This window comes from Felis catus, chromosome B1, assembly GCF_018350175.1.
Source record: "Felis catus isolate Fca126 chromosome B1, F.catus_Fca126_mat1.0, whole genome shotgun sequence".
Classification (NCBI taxonomy): Eukaryota; Metazoa; Chordata; class Mammalia; order Carnivora; family Felidae; genus Felis; species Felis catus.
The window spans coordinates 126036037-126058944 of NC_058371.1; the positions used below are offsets into that span (position 1 = coordinate 126036037).

At 38.7% G+C, this 22908-nt stretch overlaps 1 protein-coding gene across 13 annotated transcripts in view; it reads right to left on the reverse strand.

Annotated features, from left to right (window-relative positions):
* Positions 1–22908, reverse strand: part of BMPR1B (bone morphogenetic protein receptor type 1B) — a 419833-nt gene that overhangs the window by 174717 nt on the left and 222208 nt on the right. For 7 of the 13 annotated variants that reach the window (XM_045056075.1, XM_045056076.1, XM_045056074.1 and 4 more), the window contains exon 2: positions 9598–9754. The exons of 2 other annotated variants lie outside the window; for them this stretch is intronic. The gene's annotated coding sequence lies outside the window, so the exon portion shown is untranslated. Of the gene's footprint in view, positions 1–4463; positions 6240–9128; positions 9468–9597; positions 12160–22908 lie in introns of those variants that run through there. 4 more of the 13 variants (XM_045056068.1, XM_006930956.5, XM_023252926.2 and 1 more) reach the window with 4 other exon arrangements.

A 22908-nucleotide genomic window follows, 5' to 3' on the forward strand; every position in this document is an offset into this window, starting at 1 on the left:
AATTTTTATACTATCATTGTTGCTAATTGGACCTATATTAAAACTATATTAATGTTTCTTCATGCTTAATCATAATAGCTTAGCTCATAACTATGTATCAGTATTTCTGTTTTTCTCTTAAAACCACATGTATATTTTTTATAATACTGAGGAAAATCTCAAATGTGATTTTTAACATAATATTTGTAATATAATTTCAGTAATTTTCTACTTTTAAAATGTGTACAGTTCTTAAAACCATATCTTTAATATTTATTTTCTAAAACTAGAGAACTAATTCACAGTAATTCAAAGTTTTCTACTATCACTCCAAAATGGAAACTTAAGAATGTCAATAAGAATCTTCATGATGATGAGAATTTTTAATTCCATTAATCTCTGAATTGCTCTAATATCCAAATGACAGATATTATCCCACATCTGAAACAACGGTTTTTCTTTCATCATAAAGATGTAGACATCTCTCGATATTCATAGTTTTTTTCAAGGACAACCCATTCAGAGACCTTTTCCATTCATGCAGATACCTATAATTATCAACATGATATTAATGTAACAGAAGAACACTTATTTCTGGAAAAAATTACAGTATATTTTGTTGGGCAGTGGAAATGGAATCTCAAGAAAGCCGTAAGTGTCCTCTGCAGGGAAGGAGCAGTTATAAAGGTGGTCCTGAAATCACCCACACCAGAGGGATTTCAGTCAGCTGAAAGGAGACAGTAGGAAAGACTGGGGTCAGGGTTCCATAAAACAAGCTAATGCCATACATTCCTTACGATAGAGAGTGAAAAACCCCAGCCAGGAAGGATTCAGAAAAAACTCACTCAATGGGACAGGGAACCACCTGTCAACCACAATTAAGCTGACTTTTTTTATTATTCATTAATCATATGGCAATAGCCTATAAAAATACCACTGAATGATTAAATTTAACAGGCAATGAAAATAGCCAGTCACATTAAGTCTGATCATCCATAAAAGAAAAGAAAAACAATACTGGTTTATTTTATTGCTCTATGATGAATCTGCTTTCATATGGAAGATATAAACTATGAAACTAAGGAATATAATTATTCATGTTAAGGCCACATTTTTTTCTAGTCAAAATATATTTCAAAAAAATGAGAGAAAATAAAAAGGAAACAATAAAGCAAACTAATTTTATTTTTTTATTTTTATTTTTTTTAATTGTTTAATGTTTATTTATAATTGAGAGACAGAGACAGAGTGCAAGCAGAAGAGGGGCAGAGAGAGAGGGAGACGCAGAATCCGAAGCAGGCTCCAGGCTCTGAGCTGTCAGCACAGAGCCTGATGCGGGCTCAAACCCACAGACAGTGAGATCATGACCTGAGCCGAAGTCAGACACTTAACCGACTGAGCCACCTAGGCGCCCCGAAAGCAAACTAATTTTAAACAAGAAATGAATGAGGTATCTACTACTCTAGTGTGAGTCATATAAAATGTGCTTCCTTCTGTTGGCTATCCTGCTTGACAGGACCTGAAATTTCCTTGAAAAGTGGTATCAAAAACAACTAAGGGAAAAAAAAGACTAAAAATGAAAAAAATATTAATTTTACTTCTGAATTTGAAAAGATCTGAATATTGTCATATACATTCCTTTTTTTTTTTTAAGTTTTTTGTGTATTTATTTATTTAGAGACAGTGTGAGTGGGAGGAGGGGCAGAGAGAGAGTGAGAAGAGAGAGAATCCCAAGCAGGCTCTGCACCACCAGCACAGAGCCTGACATAGGGTCAAACTCATGAAACTGTGAGATCATGACCTGAGCTGAAACTGAGAGTCAGATGCTTAACCAACTGAGCCACCCAGTAGCCCCTATTTCTGAGAGAGAATTAAATCACACATTGACCTGGACTAAGGCAGTCTTTCTAGTTTTTGTCAGCTTTCATTTCATTAAACTACCGTGGAACAGGTAAATACTGTACAGGAGAACACTTTGAGGTGATTTTCCCCCTTCCTGTAATTTGATTCCTTCTGGGTATTTGGCCTATGCTGACCTAGAACAGGGCTGGAACTGAGCTGAGGATAGGTGGATGGTAAAAGTAGGAAAGGTAAGAATAAAGAATATCCTTATAGTTTTCTTTTCATCATCCAATAAAGAGATGAAATAATGCTAACTAATAAGACATCAATTTAATAACCTGCTTACATTTTTATTTTGAAAATAATCGTACTGAACCATGGAATCAAAAAAATTGCTTTGTATAAATATTTGTGCTTAGAAAAGCATATACAAACTGCTACTAATACCTGATGCTTAAGTAACTCAGTGGAGAACATGAAGGAGAGTAAAGAACATCAAAGCATGTCCTTGGGATGAAGGGATCCCTGCTGATGAAGTAAAACCTCTTACTGTCCAACTCTTAATGGTACGTACAAAACTAACAACTCATATTTATGTAGCACTTCAGGTTTTTGTTTTTGTTTTGTTTTTTTTTACTTTTCTTATTATTTTTTTGTCTTTTAGAGAGAGAGCACGTGTGCACAGACACACACATGCACGTGCAAGAGTGGAGGGTTCAGAGGGAGGGAGGAAGGGAAGGAGAGACAGAGAGAGAGACAGACAGAGAGAGAGAGAGAGAGAGAGAGAGAGAGAGAAGGAGAGAGAGAATCTTAAGCAGGCTCCATGCCTACAACAGAGCCCAACATGGGGCTTGATCCCATGACTCTGAGATCTTGACCTGAACTGAAATCAAGAGTTGGTCATTCAACCAACTATGCCACCCTGGTGCCCAGCACTTCAGATTTTTAAAACGTGTTTTCATATGTTATCTCATTTGTTCATTAAGATGAGCCAGTTAGAAAGTATCCCTACTTTACATATAAGGAAGCTAAGTGCAAAGCAGGTAAAGGAAGAGTCCAACATGTTAAAGTTTGAAAGAAGTGTAGACAGAAACTGAATTTGGTCTTTTCACATTTAACCCTTGACCCTTACTACTCTACTTTTCAATAATACCAGAGGGGCCATATCCTAGTGGAAATTACTTTTCTGTGGAAAAAACATGAATTCCTAGAGGAAATACTGAAGTCTTCCTGTTTGGGGCATATATGTTTTTTTTTTTTTTTAACGTTTATTTATTTTTGAGACAGAGAGAGAGACAGAGCATGAACGGGGGAGGAGCAGAGAGAGAGGGAGACATAGAATGGGAAGCAGGCTCCAGGCTCTGAGCCATCAGCCCAGAGCCCGACACGGGGCTCAAACTCACGGACCGCAAGATCATGACCTGAGCTGAAGTCGGACGCTTAACCGACTGAGCCACCCAGGCGCCCCAGGGGCATATATGTTTTTGATGATAATGGCAAACACACACATACACAGTACATACACGGTAATAACAGTCATCCAAACTTAAAATTTCAAAATTCCACTTCTGGTCTCGCCCAATTCCGTTTAGTTACTAAAACTCAAGACTATATCTTTGTTTTTTGCTTTTGTTTTTCAGATTTTTTTTTTTTAAGTTCTAGTCAGTTAACATATAGTATAATATTAGTTTCAGGACTAGAACTCAGTAATTCATTACTTACATGCAACACCCAGTGCTCATCACAAGTGCCCTCTTGAATACCCATCACCCATTTAGCTCACCACCACCCCCGCCCACTTCCTTCCATTAATCCTGCTTGTTCTCTGTAGTTAAGTCTCTTATGGTTTGCTTCCCTCCCTTTTTTCTCCCTTCCTCTATGAAGAGCCCATCTTTGAAATCTCTGTCTTTTCCCTTCCCTCTGTTCCCACCAAAATTCAGATTTAGCTTTTACATAACCTTAAATCCTGAAATCTAGTCCTGTCACCACTCTCCTTTCTCCTCCAACAACCTTCTGCACTGCCACAAAAAAGAAAAAGTCAACATGCACTCTTGCCAACAACAGAGGGTTTGAACTTTTCTGCACAGAATACAGTCCTCTCTGCCATCTCGAACCGACCTTATTACCCTTTCAGTTTCATTTCTCCTTTGCCCACAACACAAATTCTGTATTACACACTCCTAATACACCAAACCATATGTTCACCCACTGGAAATGTTATGTGTGTGCTTCCACACTTCTGTGTCTTTTCTCGGGATGACCTCTAAATCTTTATCTCTAGGAAGTAACATTTAAACTGGTGAAGAACTGGATCTATTCGGGAATGCAGATTAAAAGGAAAACTGGGTGGCACCTGGGTGGCTCGGTCGGTTAAGCGTCTTACTCTTGATGTCCGCTCAGGTCATGATTTCACAGTCGTTAAGATCAAACCCTGTGTCAGGCTCTGTGCTGGGCACAGAGCCTGCTTAAGATTCTCTCTCTTTCAAAAAAAAAAAAAAACTTAATAGGAAAATTCCATTGCATGCTGTGACTCTGGTATTAACTCCTTGCTCTCCTTGCTTGTTGTGTTTCTTTCCTAGAAAGATGACAAATTCCTTGGTTTGCACTTGATAATGCTAAAACTATAAGGGAAAAGTGCATACCAGTTCCCAGGCTGCGAGCCAGTAAAGCAGTGATACGCTGCGCATTTCAGGAAGATCTGAGGGGACCTGATAAGCACTTATGTCCTGAGTATTCATTCCTCTTTCTCTGTTTTATCTCCTTGGTGACAGAAAATGAGGCAATAAATAATTCCACAATATTAACGAAAATACATTCAACTACATGACTTACCTTTTGAAAGACCTACTAATCTAGCCTTTAGGTAAGCTATGCATAGCAGTTATGTAGAGATTTGAAGCAGGATACTACCTGAAACAGCAATCCTAAGGAGTATTTAAGTGCTAAAATTATGACAGTAGTATCCATGGAACTAACAGGGCCTCTACACAGAGAATTTTAAATATTTATATGCCCAAAAGATTGCTGCCATTTTCTTTTGGGCAGAACAACAAAGTTCAAAGTACAGTAATGAAAGTTATCACTGGGCTTACTGGCAATCAATACCAATTAAAAGCTACATTTTAAAATGCATATCAGGTGTTACTGGAAAATGCATCCATCTGAATAGCAGCTATTGAAAAAAAGTTTATCAAAAAGGGTAAATAATGTATAAAAAGTCCCAAGTGAGTGATGAAAACCTTGTTCAGATGACAAGCCACATATCAGTTGGAAGCCAGTGCTCAGACTTATTGGCACCAACAATGTTTTCTTAATTTCCTAAGTGTGCATAACATCACACCACCCAGTTGGCCTAGAGTACCCTTATTTAATGCTTTATTCTATGAAAGACTACTTCAACTTACTTATGTTGCTGACAAATCCATTTTATAATTTTCATTAGCAGTTCTAATGGTTCTTATGCAATATTTCATATTTATTTATGCTTTCATTCAGCAAAACAGTTGCTGAGTACCTGTTATGGGTTTGGCACCATAGACACAATCCCTATTCTCAGAAAGGCTAGAAGCTGGTGACGGTAGAGAGAAGACTAGTGAATGGCAATGACCGTGATATAAACAAGCCAAGTACAGTAAACCTAACTCTTCCTGGAGACTGAGCTCAGGGAAGGCATCTAGAGGAAGAAATGATATCTGAATTCTTAAAAGAAATTAAGCAGAACATAGAGGAAGATTTCAAATATATGGCACTTTGGGATGACGGTAAGACCCAAGGTATGGCCATGGAGTGAAGGCCTCAAGTGGTGTAACTATTCCTGTCCTAATACCACTGCCCTTCAGTCCTCAGTACTGGGGGCTGCTACATTGCTAGGTTTCCTTTTTCCTGCCTGATGACATTTTCAACTCATTTCATCCTATGGCTTTATTCTAATTTTTAAAATGTGACCCCATGTTTTGAAGTTTTTAAATATAATTTTGTATATTCCCATAAGAATTTTTCTATCAGCATTTTCAGCCATTTATTAAAAAAATATTTATGGAGCAATAATAATTATTGAGCTATATGACAGGCTTGGCTTTAAGTGCTAGGAATATGATGGTGAAGCAGGTATGCCACACATGCCCTTATAGACTTTACATTCTAGTGGCAGGGGGGCGGGGGGACCTAACAAACAAATACACTATCATCTCATAAGAAAAAAAAGGCAATAATAAAAGTGAAACAGAATAATGTGATAATACTGGGGGGAAAAAAGTTTAGGCAAGGGGGACTAAGAAAAGCCTTGCCCGAAGCAGAATCCTTTGAGCTAAAGCCTGAATGATGAGAAGAAGACAGCCTAGAAAGATCTGAAGGAAGAGTATTCCAGGCAGAAAGAATTGCTAATGAAAAGATACTTGAATAAAAAGAATCCTTGGTATTCAACTGACCAAAAAAAAAAAAAAAGCCCAATAATTAGACAATGACTGGACGATGTAGTGTTTCAGATCAGTGGTTCCTAAACTGTGCTGCACACTGGAATTATCTGAGTGCTTTTAAAAATCCAGATATCCTGCAATATCCCAGACCAATTAAACCAGAATCACTGGAGTAGGAGCAGAGATCAGTATTCTTTAAAACTCTCCATGTGATTCTGATATGCAGTCCCAGTGGAGAAGCACTAATTTAGGCCATGGTGAAGAATTTAAATTTTAGTCTAATTACATAAACAGCTACTGAAAGATTAAAATTTCAACTGAAATTTGTCCTGTACCTAGACTGTTTCATTTCAACCTGGATATTTCGTTAAAAGGAGCAATACACCTTAGACATGTTAGTTCCTGAAGCAAATTCTTTTGAACAACAAAAATGAAGGCAATTATTGAAACACTTCCCTTTAAAAATGTGGGGTGCCTGGATGGCTCAGTCAGTTGGGTATCTAAGTTTGGCTCAGGTTATGATCTCGTGGCTCACGAGTTCAAGCCCTGCGTCAGGCTCTGTGCTGACAGCTCAGAGCCTGGAGCCTGCTTTGGATCCCCCCCTCCCCCGCCTCTTCCTCACTCGTCTTCTCTCTCTCCCTCTTTCAAAAATAAGTAAACATTAAAAAATGTTAAAAAGTAAAAATTAAATAAAAATTAAATTTAGCTGAAAATTAGTTATTTTGGAAATGCCTAATGTATTCATTTTATGCACCTCCCTGTAAATTCTAGAATAGATTTGCTTATATTTTGTGAATGACTTATCTCTTGTGAGGAAAACAAATACACAAACCTTTGAAACAGTATCTGAATTTTGCTGACACTATTCTTTTTGATGAGCTGTAAGACTGACCATGGGATTCCTCTAGTGTGGGTCACATGAGCACATGACCCACTCTGCTGTAAATGGTACATCATTTTGTGGCACGTAATTCTGTAAGACTTCACCTACTAGAGCTGAGTTAAGAAATAATCTTTAAGGAGAAATGCGGTTGATTCACCAGCACTGCTGCGACCTGAGAAACTCATCACATTAAAATGTTTAGATACATTTATCAGATATAGATGACATTTCTATTGTTCAAATAAACACACCTGAATACCTTTTGTTGTACTGCACTGAGTAGAAAATAAAGCCCCTAATGGTAGTAAAACGTTTCATTTCCCAACTCTTGGGGTCAATTTAAATTCTTATTTTTTTAACAATAACTGTGCCTAAATTAAGGAACCTAAATTAAACTGTAAGAAAAGCAAAAGCAAGGAAGTCCCGGTCACATTCCAGGAGAGCAAACCAAGCAGCTAAAAACTGATTGAACTATCATGTGGTGCTACAGTCCTAAGATTTCCACTGATACAGCATCTTCTCCAGTTTCAATTAACATATTAATTTAGGCTAACCAGCTGAAGGAGTTCTACTTAAAAATCCAACCACTCCATAGAAGGTAAACTTAGGATATTCCTGTACTTATCTACCCAAAACAAAACTTCATCAGAATTGCGTATGTAAAAAAAAAAAAAAAAAGTGCATATGTAAATATTATACTACCCCCAATTTTCCTCTAAAGGACAAATTTTCTACACAGTCTATTTGTCCTGGAATTCACAGAATGTAAGTAAAAAGGGTTGACAACTTCTACTCAAACTTTTCTTCGGAAAGTTCTATCCGATAAAGCCAGCCAAGGTAATCTATCTCAGAACAGCCTTTGCATTCTTTCTCTCCCTTTATAAAAACCCACAGCAATCCCAACTTGCATTACATACTTGTTTCCCTTTTCTTGCAGACAGTATCTGAACTGAAATCAGGAGCTATATTTTATGCATTTTTGCATATTCACACAACCTTTGTGGGGTTAAGCAAACATCTAATTAAGGAATGAATAATGAAAACTTATCAATCTCCCAAGGCTGAAGATAAGACAGAACAGCTCAGTGCTGGTATGACCTCCTGCAAATATACATCGCCACTTCCAAGCCCTGACTACCATTCTCTCCCTCCTTGGTAAACTAAAAGAGAAGTAAAAAATACGTGAAAATGTGAAATGAGAGGTGCCCTTATGCTCCAAACAAGAAGGGTGGATCAATGAGGAAGAGGATTTGATGATTAAAGACTGCAGACTCAAATGAAAAATCAAACAGAACCATAAATCCATTCAATCACTTGTTCCTTCCGCAAACAATTTTGAATACCTAAAATATTCCAGGCACCTGTAACATACAAAAGTAAATGAAACGCAACTCATGCCTCCAGGTAGCACACAGTTAAATGCTATAATGCACAGTAATAAAAGCAACGCAAGAGCTATGCCTAAGTGATAAAGAGATACAAGTACCTCATTCAATGGGGAAGGAAAGATGGTAGTGGAACTAAGGTTTGTTTGTTTGTTTTTTATGACGTTTATTCATTTATTTTTGACAGAGAAAGAGAGTGTGAGCGGAGAGGGACAGAGAGAGACACAGAATCCAAAGCAGGTTCCAAGCTCCGAGCTGTCAGCACAGAGCCCAACACGGGTCTCGAACCCACAAACCATGCGATCATATCTGAGCCAAAGTCAGATGCTTAACTGACTGAGCCACCCAGGCACCCTGATAGTGGAACTAAGTCTTAATAGGGGGAGTAGAAATTATTCTAGGATAAGAGGCAAAGGGGGATCCATTCCAGAAAGAGGCAGAACAAAGGCATAAATAAATAGGACATTTTAATTCCTTCATAAAGTGAACGACAAGTACAACTGTCATGAATAAACACGCTAAATAAACTGTTACTACTTTTCACAGCACAATTAAAATACGAAGTCAACTGGGATAATCTGAAAATATTTTTATCAAAATCTGGCATTCCAATTATCTACTCACCTCATGTTACTTTTGTTATTTTATGATCCAGTTTTCCAATTATTTTATCATTTGCCACTTTTATAGGTTTGCCATGTAGCTATGATGAAACTTCCTTTGTTCCAAAGACAGTTCAATAGTCTTAAAATCAGGTTATAATTAAATGAACAAGCCTACTGCCAATTTCACTAGGCTGCGTGCTGGAAATCAGACTGTATTGCAGAAAAATTGCCCTGAGGGCAAACTGTTGAGGCAAAATTATGACTATGACACGGACTAAGCAACCCTATGTTGCAACTTATTATATTATAGCTACACTTTGCAAATATTTTAAAAGATCATTCAAAGTATGGTTAATAAATCACTGCCTTCAATCTTGTGAAGACTGAATTTTCATCATCAGTGGGCCAGGCTGATGGCTAAAAAGTGATGTACTCTCCTACGTACAGTAATTGCAATCAACTGTGATGATCCATTCATTTTATATCACCTTTGACCCTTTTAAGAGGGCTGAATGGAGCCTGGTCCTCGATAGCCCTGTGAAGATACAGTCGTGTTTCACGTAGGCAGTGGTTTTCTGGTCGCTGGCTTTCACAGGCTGCCGCGTGCCTGGCTCTCCCACAAAAACCAGCTGGATAGTGTTGTTGCTGAAAGCAGAGGAGAAACCGAAGTGAAAAGATGAGGTGAACGGGGTCCAGCACAGGCAGACAAAATATCTGAAACTGTCAAAAAATTTTCCAAAGCGCACATGGCTCCCTTATCTAGTGGCACAGGACAAACTGAACTGCTGTGGCCAACAAGAAAGGAGACGCCAGCAGCTGCACACTCATCACCTTTAATGAAGCCTTCGCTCTTCACAGTTGTGAAACTCAACCATATGGTTCTTGATATTTGAAAAGATCCGTTTTAAGAATCACTGGGAAAATCTGTCAGTACTTACGCAGAGTTAGATTTTAGGAAGAGATGGGATTTCTCTTCACTTTTACAGAACATTTTTCCTCTTTTGCTACAAAAACACAAGGTTTCAATAGCTGGCCAGTTAAAACTATTACCATTCATAAATCCTGCATGTCTGAGAACTTGATATAACCTAAAACATGTACCACCCACAATCATAAGTTTGGCCTAGCCAAGAGAAAAACACCAAATTTAGAATCCCATTACATGCTATCACTGGAAATTCACTGAATGTTTAATTAGTAAAACTAGAAGATGAACCCGAGGATGTTCAGCTCAAGTGTTTTTGTTCTTTTTTTTTTTTTTAACACAAAAGGTTTTATCTTCATCTCTAACAACATCTATTTCCACATTCTATAACTTTACAATTCACCTCTAAAGGCTGGGTACAAAGGAGTGTGGTAGATTTTATTTTCCAAAAATGCCCACAACAGTATCGCCCACAGCAAATGCTCTTCTTACATCCATTTGAGAGGTGAAGTCTAAACTCTTTCTCCTTAACTCTGGATAAGCTTATGACTATGCTAAAAGTGAACCTCTGTGCTTCAAGGCCAGGTGATAACATGTGATTCGACTCCCCCCTTACTCCTAAGAACCTGTGTTCTTGAAGTCTTTAGTTGCCATTTTAGCAGTCTCACCACGCAGAGGACAGACACAGTGCCGTAAAAGAGAGACCCAAGTTCCCCATAGTGGGGAAATCAGAGAGGCCTCCAGACTGAGTGAGCACAGGCGTGCATGGACAGCTCCTAGCTGCTTCAGTCCCCCTGCTGTTCCTGCTCCAGACCCCATCTGACTGCAAAGGCATGAAACACTCTGTGCCAGAACCACCTAGTGGAGCTCTGCCCAAATGCTGACACACACATACCAGGCAAGACAGGTAAGAACACTGTTTTTTGCTATTTTAAGTTGCTAAGTTATATAGTTATAAAGCTACAGTTTTGTCAAAACGCAACAACACATAACTGGAACACACTTTAATATCAGGTGTGAAGTGGGATAATAAAAAATTGGATAAACCCAGAGGTGCCTGGGTAGCTCAGTGGGTTGAGAGTCTGACTCTTGGTTTTGGCTCAGGTCCCGAACTCACGATTCTGTGAGGTTGAGGTCCGCAGCACAGGGCCTGCCTGGGATTCTCTGTCTCCTTCTCTCTCTGCCCCTCTCCCACTCATTCTGTCTCTCTGTCTCAACAATATATAAACAAACATTTTTAAAATTTTAAATAAACCCAAACATACGGTATTGGTCTTTGGACCAGACCGTAGATGGAACCTGAAGGAGACTATTAGTGGAAGGCTGATAGGCTTCAAAGAGTTGGACTGTGAGAGTTCCAGAGAAATAAGTGTTTTGTTTTTGGAAGAGGCAGAAAAGGAGACTCTTGTTACATGGCTGCAGTACATTTAGCAATATTGTTGCCCACAGTGATGTGGCAAATAAAAAAAGCACCTAATGATATCCAAAGATCTGGCTAAGGAGATTTTCAAGCAGAATAGTGAAAGAAACACCTGCCTTCCTTTTGCTATTTAGGATGAGATGTACAGAGATGTACAGAGAATGGTGAATTAAAATTTTTTTTTGCTTTTCAGCAAAATTTGGAGGGTCTATAAAGAGACAGGATTTGCTGGGTTTCCAAAACAAAACTGTTTTTCATTCCCTATCACTTCAGAGATATCACTTTCATTCCCTATCACTCTTTCCCTATCACAAAGGAGTCTCAAAGTAATGGCAAGGCTCAAGGAAAGGCAAAATGCAGGTGTAGTCAGAAAGATCTGGTCCACAAATAAAGGTAAGTGTGTGATTAAAAGTACTCTTTATTAACACCTCGGGAATATTAAGGTGGTGCCTTATAAGTCCTGTAAGACAGAAAAAAAAGGCCTTATAAGGATCTTCTAGGCATATGTAGCCAACTTTCTTTGATGAACAACTGGACACAGGGAATCTTAAGGGTGTTTATCCAACTGCAGCCTGATAGGGAAGCCCTGAAAAAGGAGAGATTATATGCAAAATTTTACAGGTGTGGCTTTTGCTAACAGTGGATTACTTTTTTTTTAAGATTTTATTTAAATTACAGTTAATTAACATATAGTGTAATATTAGTTTCAGGAGTAGAATTTTGTGATTCTTCACTTACATACAACACCCAGTGCTCATCACAAGTGCCCTCCTTAATACCCATCTAGCCCATCCCCCCCACTCACCTCCCCTCCAGAAACCCCCATTTTGTTCTCTATAGTTAAGAAGAAGCTGTTTTATGGTTTCCCTCTCTCTTTTTTTTGCCATGTTCATCAGTTTCATTTCTTAAATTTCACATATGAGTGAAATCATATAGTATTTGTCTTTCTGACTTATTTCACTTAGCGTAATATACTCTAGCTCCATCCACATCATTGCAAATGGCAAGATATCATTCTTTTATGGCTGGATATTATTCCACTGTATGTATGTACTACTTCTTTATCCATTTACAAGTCAATGGACATTTGGGCTCTTTCCATAATTTGGCTATTGTCGGATGTGCAGGGGTGCAGGGGCTCCTGGGTGGCTCAGTCGGTTAAGCATCCAACTCTTGACTTCAGGTCATGAGCTCACGGTTTGTGAGCTCATGGTCTGCACCATCAGAGCCTGCTTGGGATTCTTTGTCTCCCACTCTCTGCCCCTCCCCTGCTTGTTTTCTCTCTCTCTCTCTCTCTCTCTCTCTCTCTCTCTCTCAAAATAAATAAATGTTAAATAAATACATACATACATACATACATACATACATACATACATACACCAGGATGAATGTGTCCCTTTGAATCAGTATTTTTGTGTCCTTTGGGTAAATACCTAGTAGTGCAATTGCTGGATCATAGGGTAGTTCTATTTTTAACTTTTTGAAGAACCTCCATACTGTTTTCCAGAGTGGCTGCACCAGTTTACATTCCCACCAACAGTGTAAGAGCATTTCCCCTTCTCATCCTCACCTACAGTTGTTTTTTCCTGTGTTGTTAACTTTGGCCATTCTGACAGGTGTGAGGTACTATCTCCTCATGGTTTCAATTTGTACTTCTCTGATGATGAGTGATGTTGAGCATCTTTTCATGTGTCAGCTGGCCATCTGTATGTCTTCTTCAGAAAAATGTCTATTCATGTCTTCTGCCCATTTCTTAAATAGATTATTTGGTTTTCGGTGTTGAGCTCGATACGTTTTTTTATAGATTTTGGATACTAACTCTTTACCAGATTCTGTCATTTGGAAATATCTTCTCGCATTCTGTAGGCTGCCTTTTAGTTTTGTTGATTGTTTCCTTCACTGTGCAGAAGCTTTTACCTTGATGAAGTCTCCATACTTCAGTTTTGCTTTTGTCTCCCTTGCCTCTGGAGGCATATCTAATAAGACGCTGCTATGGCTGACATCAAAGAGGTTGCTGCCTGTGTTCTCCTCCAGGATTTTGATGGTTTACTGTCTCACATTTAGATCTTTCATCTATTTTGAATTTGTTTTTGTGTATGGTGTAAGAAAGTGGCCCAGTTTCATTCTTTTGCATGTTTCTGTCCAGTTTTCCCAACACCATGATTTGAAAAGACTGTCTTTTTTCCATTGGATTATCTTTTCTGCTTTCTTGAAGTTGACCGTATAGTTGTGAGTTCATTTCTGGGTTTTCTATTCTGTTCCGCTGATGTCATATTGTGCTAATGCCATATTGTCTTGATCATGACAGCTTTGTAATATAACTTGGAGTCTGGAATTGTGATGCCTCCTGCTTTGCTTTTCTTTTTCAAGACTGCTTTGGTTATTTAGAGTCTGCTTTGGTTCTATACACATTTTAGGATTGTTTGTTCTAGCTCTGTAAAATATGCTGGTATTATTTGATAGGGATTGCATTAAATGTGCAGACTGCCTTCAGTAATATAGACATTTTAACAAGATTTGTTCTTCCAATCCATGAGCCATGGGATGTTTTTCCATTTCTTTGTGTCATATTCAATTTCTTTCATAAGTTCTATAGCTTTCAGCATACAGATCTTTTACATCTTTGGTTACTTTTAATCCTAAGTATCTTATGGCGTTGATGGAATTGAAAATGGGATCAATTCCTTAATTTCTCTTTCTGCTGCTTCATAATTGGTATATAGAAATGCAACAGATTCCTGTACAATTATTTTGTATCCTGAAACTTTACTGATTTCATGTGTCACCTTGAGCAATTTTCGGGGGAGACTTTTGGGTTTCTACATAGAGTATCATGTCTTCTGAGAATATTGAAAGTTCAACTTCGAAAAGCACCTAGGTGGCTCAGTTGGTTGAGCACCCAACTTCACCTCAGGTCATGATCTCACAGTTCATGAGTTCAATCCCTGGGCTGGGCTCTGGGCCGACAGCTCAGAGCCTGAAGCCTGGTTCAGATTCTGTCTCCCTCTCTGCCCCTCTCCTACTCATGCTTTGTCTCTCTCTCTCACTCAAAAAACGAATAAACTTAAAAATATTTTTTTATAAAGATGTTCAACTTCTTTGCTGATTTGGATGTCTTTTATTTATTTTTGTTGTCTGATTTGCTGAGGTTAGGATTTCTAGTTCTATGTTAAAAAACAATGGTAAGAGTAGATATCCCTGACTTGTTCCTGACCATAGAGGAAAAGCTCACAGTTTTTCCCCACTGAGGATTATATTAGCTGGGGGTCTTTCATATATGGTCTTTCTGAGGTTAGGTTCCCTCTATCCCTACTTTGTTAAGGGTTTTTATCAAGAATGGGTGCTGTTCTTTGTCAAATGCTTTTTCTGCATCTATTGAGAGGATCACATCACATGATTCTTATTATTTCTTTTCTTAATGTAGTTAGATGCTGGCTGAACTGTGAATATTGAACCACCCTTGCAGCCCAGGAATAAATCTCACTTGATCATGTGGTAAATAATTCTTTCAATGTACTCTTGGATTTGATTTGCTAGTAACTACCTGAGAATATCTGCACCCATATTCAACAGGGATATTGGCCTGTAATTGTCCTTTGTAGTGCAGTCTTTGTCTGGTTTTGAAATCACGGTTATGCTGGCCTCAGAGAATGAATTTGGAAGTTTTCATTCCATTTCTATTCTTTGAAACAGTTTGAGAGAAACAGGTATTAACTCTTCTTTAAATGTTTGGTAGATTTCTCCTGGGAAGGCATCTGGTCTAAGACCTTTGTTTGTTGGGAGATTTTTGATAACTGATTCAATTCCTTTGCTGGTTATTGGTCTGTTCAAATTTTCTGTTCCTTCCTGATTCACTTTTAGTAGTTTATATGTTTCTAGGCATTTACCCATTTCTTCCAGATTGCCCAATCTGTTGGCATATAATTTTTTATAATACTCTCTTAGAATTGTTTATATTTCTGTGGTGTTGGTTGGATCTCTCCTCTCTCATTCATGATTTTATTTATTTGGGTCCTTTCTCCTTCCTTTTTGATAAGTTTGGTTATCAATTGTATTAATTCTTTCAAAGAACCAGCTCACTGATCTGTTCCACTGTGGGATTTTGTTTGCTTCTATATCATTTATTTCTGCTCTAATCTTTGTTTTTAATTTTTTTAATGTTTATTTATTTTTGAGAAGGAGAGGGAGAGTGCACATGCAGGTGAGCGGCAGAGAGAGAGGGAGATAGAGAATCTAAAGCAGGTTCTGCACTGTCAGTGCAAAGCCTGATGTGAGGCTCAAACCCACGAACTATGAGGTCATGACCTAAGCTGAAGTCAGATGCTCAACCAAGTCACCCAAGTGCCCCTGCTCTAATCTTTATTATTTTTCTTCTGCTGCTGGCTTTAAGTTTCATTTGCTCTTCTTTTTCTAGCTCCTTTAGGTGTAAGGTTAGGTTTTGAATTTGTGATTTTTCTTGCTTCTAGAGGTACGCTTGTATTGCTATATACCTCCCTCTTATGACTGCTTTGGCTGCATCCCAAAGGTTTTGGACACATGTTTTCATTACGATTTGTTCCATTATTTTTTTAATTTCTTCTTTAATTTCCTGGTTTGCCTTTTCATTTTTTAGTAGGATATTCTTTAAACTCAATGTATTTATGGCCTTTCCAAATTTTTTTCTTGTGGTTGACTTCAAGTTTTATAGTGCTGTGGTCAGAAAATCAGCATGGTATGATCTCAATCTTTTTGTACTCACTGAGGCCTGACTTATGACCCAGTATGTGACCTATTCTGGAGATTGTGCTATGTGAACTCGAAAAGAACGTGTATTCTGCTGCTTTAGGATGAAATGTTCTGAATATATCTGTTAACTCCATCTGGTCTAGTGTGTCATTCAAAGCCAATGTTTCCTTGTTAATTTTCTGAGTAGATAATCTGTCTACTGCTGTAAGTGGGGTGTTAGAGCCCCCTACTATTATGGTACTATTATCAATGAGTTTCTTTATGTTTGTTATGAATTGATTTATATATTTGAATGCTCTCAAGTTGGGGGCAGAAATATTTACAACTGTTAGATCTTCTTGTCAGATCTTCTTGTTATTATGATGTAACACCCTTCTTCATCTCTTGTTACAATCTTTAATTTAAAATCTAGTTTGTCTAATATAAGTATGGCCACTCTGGCTTTCTTTTGACATCCATTAGCATTATAGATGGTTCTCCATTCCTTCACTTCCAATCTGCAGGTGTCTTTAGGTCTAAAATGAGTCTCTTATGGGTAGTATACAGATGGGTCTTGTTTTCTTTTGTTTTTTCCCATTCTTATAGCCTATGTATTTTGATTGGAGCATTGAGCCCATTTTCATTCAGAATGATTACTAACAGATATGAATTTAGTGCCATTGTGTTACCTGTTATTTAATTGTTTCTGGAGATTTTCTCTGTTCCTTTCTTGTCTTTGTTGCTTTTGTCTTTCCCACTTAAAAAGTCCCATTTAACATTTCTTGCAGGGCTGTTTTAGTGGTCATGAACCTGCAAGTTTTTGTTTGTCTATGAAAATCTTTATCTCCCCTTTTATTCTGAATGACAGCCTTTCTGGATAGAATACTCTATCCAGAGTATTCTGCATATTTTTCCTATTTAGCATGTTGAATATATCATGCCACTCCCTTCTGTCCTGCCAAGTTTCTGTGGCAATATCTGCTGCTAACTTTGCCCTTGTAAGTTAGGGATTTCTTTTTTCTTTCTCCTATCAGTATTTTTTCTTTATCTATATGTTTTGTAAATTTAACTATGATATGTTTTGGTGTTGGCCTACTTTTGTTGATTTTGATCAACAAGTTGATCAAGTTCTCTGTGCCTCCTAGATTTGGATTTTTTTTCCTTCCCTAGACTAGGGAAGTTTTCAGCTATAATTTGCAATATTAAACCTTCTGCCCCTTTTCCCCTCTCCTTCTGGTGACTCCTATGATATGAATACTATTATGCTTTATGGAGTTGCTGGGTTCTCCAAGTCGACATTCATGATCCAATATTTTTATTTCCCTCTTCTTTCAGCTTCATTATTTTCCATAATTTTAGCTTCTATATAACTTATTCATTCCTTCACTTCTTCCATCCCTGTGCCCATTACCTCCAGTCAGTTTTGCATCTCAGTTATAGCATTTTTTTAAATTTCAGCCGGACTGGTTTTTAGGTCTTTTATCTCCACGGTAAGGGACTCCCTGGGGTCTTCTATGTTTTTCTCAAGGGCCAGCTACTATACTAATGATTGTTGCTTTAAATTCTTGATCAAGCACATTACTTATACCTGTTTCAATGAGATCCCTGGCCATGACCTTTCCTTGTTCTTCCTTTTGAGATGAATTCCTCTAATTTGGCATTTTGTCTACATCTCGGTCTTCTGTGTGTTAGAAAAGCCTGCTATGTTTCCTGATCCTGAGAGTAATGGCTTTATAAACAAGAGGTCATACACTGTTCAGGGCCTGGCACTTTGGGAAGTGTCTCTGGTGTATGCTCTGTGCACTCTGCTACTGTGTTTTGGATGCTCTTTCCTCCTCAGGTCAGTCCTCTGAAGAATTTCCCCCTGTCTGCAGTGGGGAGTGTTTTGACCCTGTCCAGGGTATGGTGAGTTTTAACTAGGTGTGCTCTGCTCTTGTTAAGAGAGAACTGATGATGCTGGAGCACCTGGGTGGCTCAGTCAATTAAGCATCCAACTCTTGACTTCAGCTCAGGTCATGATCTCACAGTTTGTGAGTTCAAGCCCCACATCAGGTTTTATGTTGACAGTGTGGAACTTGCTTGGGATTCTCTCTCTCTTCCCCCTTTTCTCTGCCCCTCCCCCGCTCTGTCTCTCAAAGTAAATAAACTTCAAAAAAAATAAAAAAGAGATGTATACTATCTCCACTAGAACCGAAGCTTTGCAGACTCTATGCTCAGTAGATGTGGTGTATGTGGTGGGGGAGGGGGGTACTGGTCCCCTGGGGACGGGCCCACTGCTCTAGTTCTCAGGTACACTTGCCTGGGAAAAGCAGCACCTGCAGAGCACAAGGGGGGCAGGGCTTGGTGTAAGCAGTTTACATCGCCACTATTGGCTCTGTGTTGCTTACTGAGGTTAGTTTATGCTGAGGGGTCGGGGAGAGAAATGGTGCCTGCCAGCTCCTTTGTCTCTGGAAAGGCAATGCCACTTTTCAGAGTGCTCCAAGAAGGGGAACCAGCTCTTTCTGTGCAGCCCAGGATCTTCTGCCCCTTGGCTACCTGCCCTCTTCCTCCATAGCGGCACTGCAGCACCCACCAGGCTCCACACCTGCCTCATCATGGACCTCTAAAATTCCAGTATTTGAGCCCTTTGGTTGTAAAAACTCACGAAAATCAACCTCTCTCACTTTCCCAGTCAACAGCTTTGGGGAAGTGTTTTCCCTGTATGATCCCCTGTGTACTCTCTCTCTCCTCTCTTGATGACCAGGGCCCCCTCCCCTCAGTGGCACTCGCAATCTACTTCCCTGCAAATAACATCTCTGCACCTCTTCACTTCCACGAGGTGACCTCTTCTCTCCCTGTAATTGTGCAGTTTTGTTCTGTCAGTCCTCAGATCGATGTATTGGGTATTCAGGATGACTGGATATTTATCTAGGTGAGTTTGACGGATCAGGCAAGCCTACTACTCCACCATCTTAGCTCCTCTAACAGAATGGATTATAAACTGACACATAAGAAAACCTAAAGATTTTTAAGAATTATATCAGCTAGAGCTAAAATGTTACATGGGTTTCAGGCACACAGCACAGTGATTCTCTAAGCTTATACATTATGCTACATTCATCACAAGGTAGCTGCCATCTGCCACCATACCACACAACATCATTACAACACCATTGACTATATTCCCTACGCTGCATCTTTCATCCCGTGACTTATTCATTCCATAACTGGAAGTCTGTACTTCCCACTCCCCTTCACCCATTCTGCTCACTCCCCTCGCTTCTGGCAACCATCGGCGTGTTCTCTGGCAGTACTCTCTTGAAGCATTCAGCCACCATGATAGCAGTGTAACTGCCTTGAAGCTACCATGCTGTGAAGAAGCCTGAATTAGCCTATGTGGACAGACCACACAGACAGGCCCTTAAAAGCACATGAAAAGAAAGAGATGCTGGACTAGCCCCCAGGTGCTCCAGCTGCCCCCTGTCCCAACTCCAGTCCTTATCTGACTGTAAATGCATGAAAAGAGCCTGAGCCAGGAGCAAAGAACCATACCATATCCAAATTCCTGACCCACAAAAACTGTGATGGATAATAGTTGTAGTTTTAAGCCACAATGGATGGGAATGATTATATGGCTAAAGGTAATAATAATGAAAACCACAAATTATTGTGTCTTATTTTGGTCATACATGGGTAGTGTCATTACAGTTGCTAAAAACAGGAATAGATACTTTGAATAAAACAAAGAATTTTTATAGACATTGTCAATCTTTAGGTGAAATCATTAAACAAAACTGAAGAGGTGAGATATTATAACCTCAAGGTATTAAATAAAGGCAAATTAAAAGATGCACATATTCAGTAATCAAACTACCTAAGTCTCTAACAAAGACTTGAATCTCAGAGAACCCTTGAGGATGATTCTTGGACAACAGGAGCTCTGCACTTTTTCACAACAAAGCAATATTCTGGGTCCTATCTGCAATGTTGGCCAAGGACATATTTGACTCCCAACCTGGCTGTTTGCCAGAGCCCACACACTAAGGAGACCCTGGAGCCTGCAGTACCCCAACACCCTTCATAACACCTTAAAGGGCAATCTGGAAGCTTTCTCCCTGTGTAGTCTGCTGGCTTTTCAGAGTCAGTGAAGTATTTTTTGATATATATGGGATCTCTATGAACGAGAGCACAACTGAGAAAACAATGCACCAAACTCTAAAATATTTGTCCCAAACTGTTTGTAGTTCATTTATCTAAGCTCCTCTATCAATAGGTAAAAATAAATGCATATTTGGGGAAGCAGGAGGTAGAGGAAGAAGGCAATTGTCTGCAGTTCTACAAATTAGCAAGTGTTTGCTAAGTGCTTAGTGTGTTCCCTGCCTATGCTAGGAGATTTGGGGACATACAAAAGTATAAACCACAAATCCTATTCTGAAGAAAGTTTTAATGCAGCTGGGAATACTGATCTCATTAGGGAAGGAAGGAAGGGAAGGAGGGAAGGAAGGAAGGGAAGGAAGGAAGGAAGGGAAGGGAAGGGAAGGGAAGGGAAGGGAAGGGAAGGGAAGGGAAGGGAAGGAAGGAAGGAAGGAAGGAAGGAAGGAAGGAAGGAAGGGGAAGGGGAAGGGAAGGGAAGGGAAGGGAAGGGAAGGGAAGGGAAGGGAAGGGAAGGGAAGGGAGGAAGGAAGGAAGGAAGGAAGGAAGGAAGGAAGGAAGGAAGGAAGGAAGGGGAAAGAGAGAGAGATGAGAGAGTGAGGGAGGAAACAAAGAAAAGAATTTATAAAATAAAATAGCAAAACACAAAACTGTGGTATAATATTAGACATAAGAGCCTAGCTTAGGCTTCAGAGAAGAGGTACAAAACAAAAGAGACACAGCAAAGATATGATATGAACATAAATGGAATCTGCAGTGGCAGATAATGGGTCTATCTGACTGCATCAGGGATTTGGGGTCAGAGTTGGAAAAGGGAGAAGGGATTCATGAGAAGACCAGAAAATAGGGAGCCCTGAATAATAATCTAAAAAAGGCTAGATAAAGTTGGTAAAAGCTGTTGAATAAAGATTCAAATGGAAAAAAATCATTCCACCTACAGAAACTGCATGCTAAGAATTTTTAGTAAATAAAATGAAGGATAAATATTAGAATAAGAATAGTTATCTTTTTAGAAATACAATGGAGGTACCTGGGTGGCTAAGTAGGTTAAGCATCCTACTCTTGACTCAGTTCAGGTCATGATCTCATGGTTTGTGAGATTGAGTCTCACATCAGGCTCTGCACTAACAATGCAGAGCCTGCTTAGGATTCTCTTTCCCTTTCTCTCTGACCCTCCCCAACTCATGCATGCTCTTTCAAATAAACATTAAAAGAAATAGAAATATAATGAAGTTTTAATAGCCCTAATATATTTTAGAGTACACACAACTTGATTAGAAAAACACTAAATAATAGGCAAAATCACATAGAGATAACTCATAGAAGAGAACCATAACCGTGAAAATAATTGAACTTCACTGGTGATAAAACAAATGAAATTTAAAACAACACTAAGAGGGGCGCCTGGGTGGCTCAGTCGGTTCAGCGTCCGACTTCGGCTCAGGTCACGATCTCACGGTCCGTGAGTTCGAGCCCCGCGTCGGGCTCTGGGCTGATGGCTCAGAGCCTGGAGCCTGCTTCCGATTCTGTGTCTCCCTCTCTCTCTAACCCTCCCCCGTTCATGCTCTGTCTCTCTCTGTCTCAAAAATAAATAAACTTAAAAAAATTAAAAAAAAAAAAAAAAAACAACAACACTAAGAGTTTCCAGCTAAGTCAATCAGTATAAATTTTGATAAAATTCAATATTGGCAAGGATGTGGAGAGAAAGGCACACTTGTACACCGATATCTCTAAATATGAATTAATACAAACATTCTGGAAAGCAACTTGGATATATGACTGCAGTTTAAAATGTCAATGCTTACTTTTTGGTAGGAATTTTTAGAAGTTGATCATAAGGAAAAGTCATAAATTCAAAGACTGAATTTAATTCAGTAAGTGAATTCTGAGTAATCTTGAAAGAGTAGTAATTATCAATTATTACTATAACACTGATATTTATTTAGCGGTTACTATGAACTGTGTCTTATGAAAATGCTTTTACTATACTACTTATAATATTTAAATACTTCAAGGTCAGCATGATCTCCATCTTCTAAATGGTAAAAGTAAATAATGTAAAGTCACAAATCCAAAAATAATTATATCTAGAATTGAAATCTGCATGTCTAACTCCAAAATTTGGCTCCCTCTACTATGTCTTTATACTAAAAAATAATTACATTTATTATTACAAAGAAACAAAAGAAACCTAAGTGACCAGTGATGTAATATCATGCATTATTGAAAGTATATTTTCAGGGAAGCCTATGTGGCTTAGTTGGTTGAGTAGTTTGGCTCAGGTCGTGATATCATGTCTCATGAGTTTGAGCCCCATGTTGGGCTCTGTGCTAACAGCTCAGAGCCTGGAGCCTGCTTCGGATTCTGTGTCTCCCTCTCTCTCCGTCCCTCCCCTGCTCACATTATCTCTCTCAAAATAAATAAACATTTTTTAATAAAAAAAAGAAAGTATATTTTCAAACAAATTTAGTAACTTGAGACATGCTCAAGGTACATTTGAATATTACCAAAAAGCTAAGTTAATGAAAACATTTATGCAATATACTTATTATGAACATGCATGTATGTGTAACTGTAGAATAAGTAATGGAAATGGAACAATATGTTATTCATGGTCAT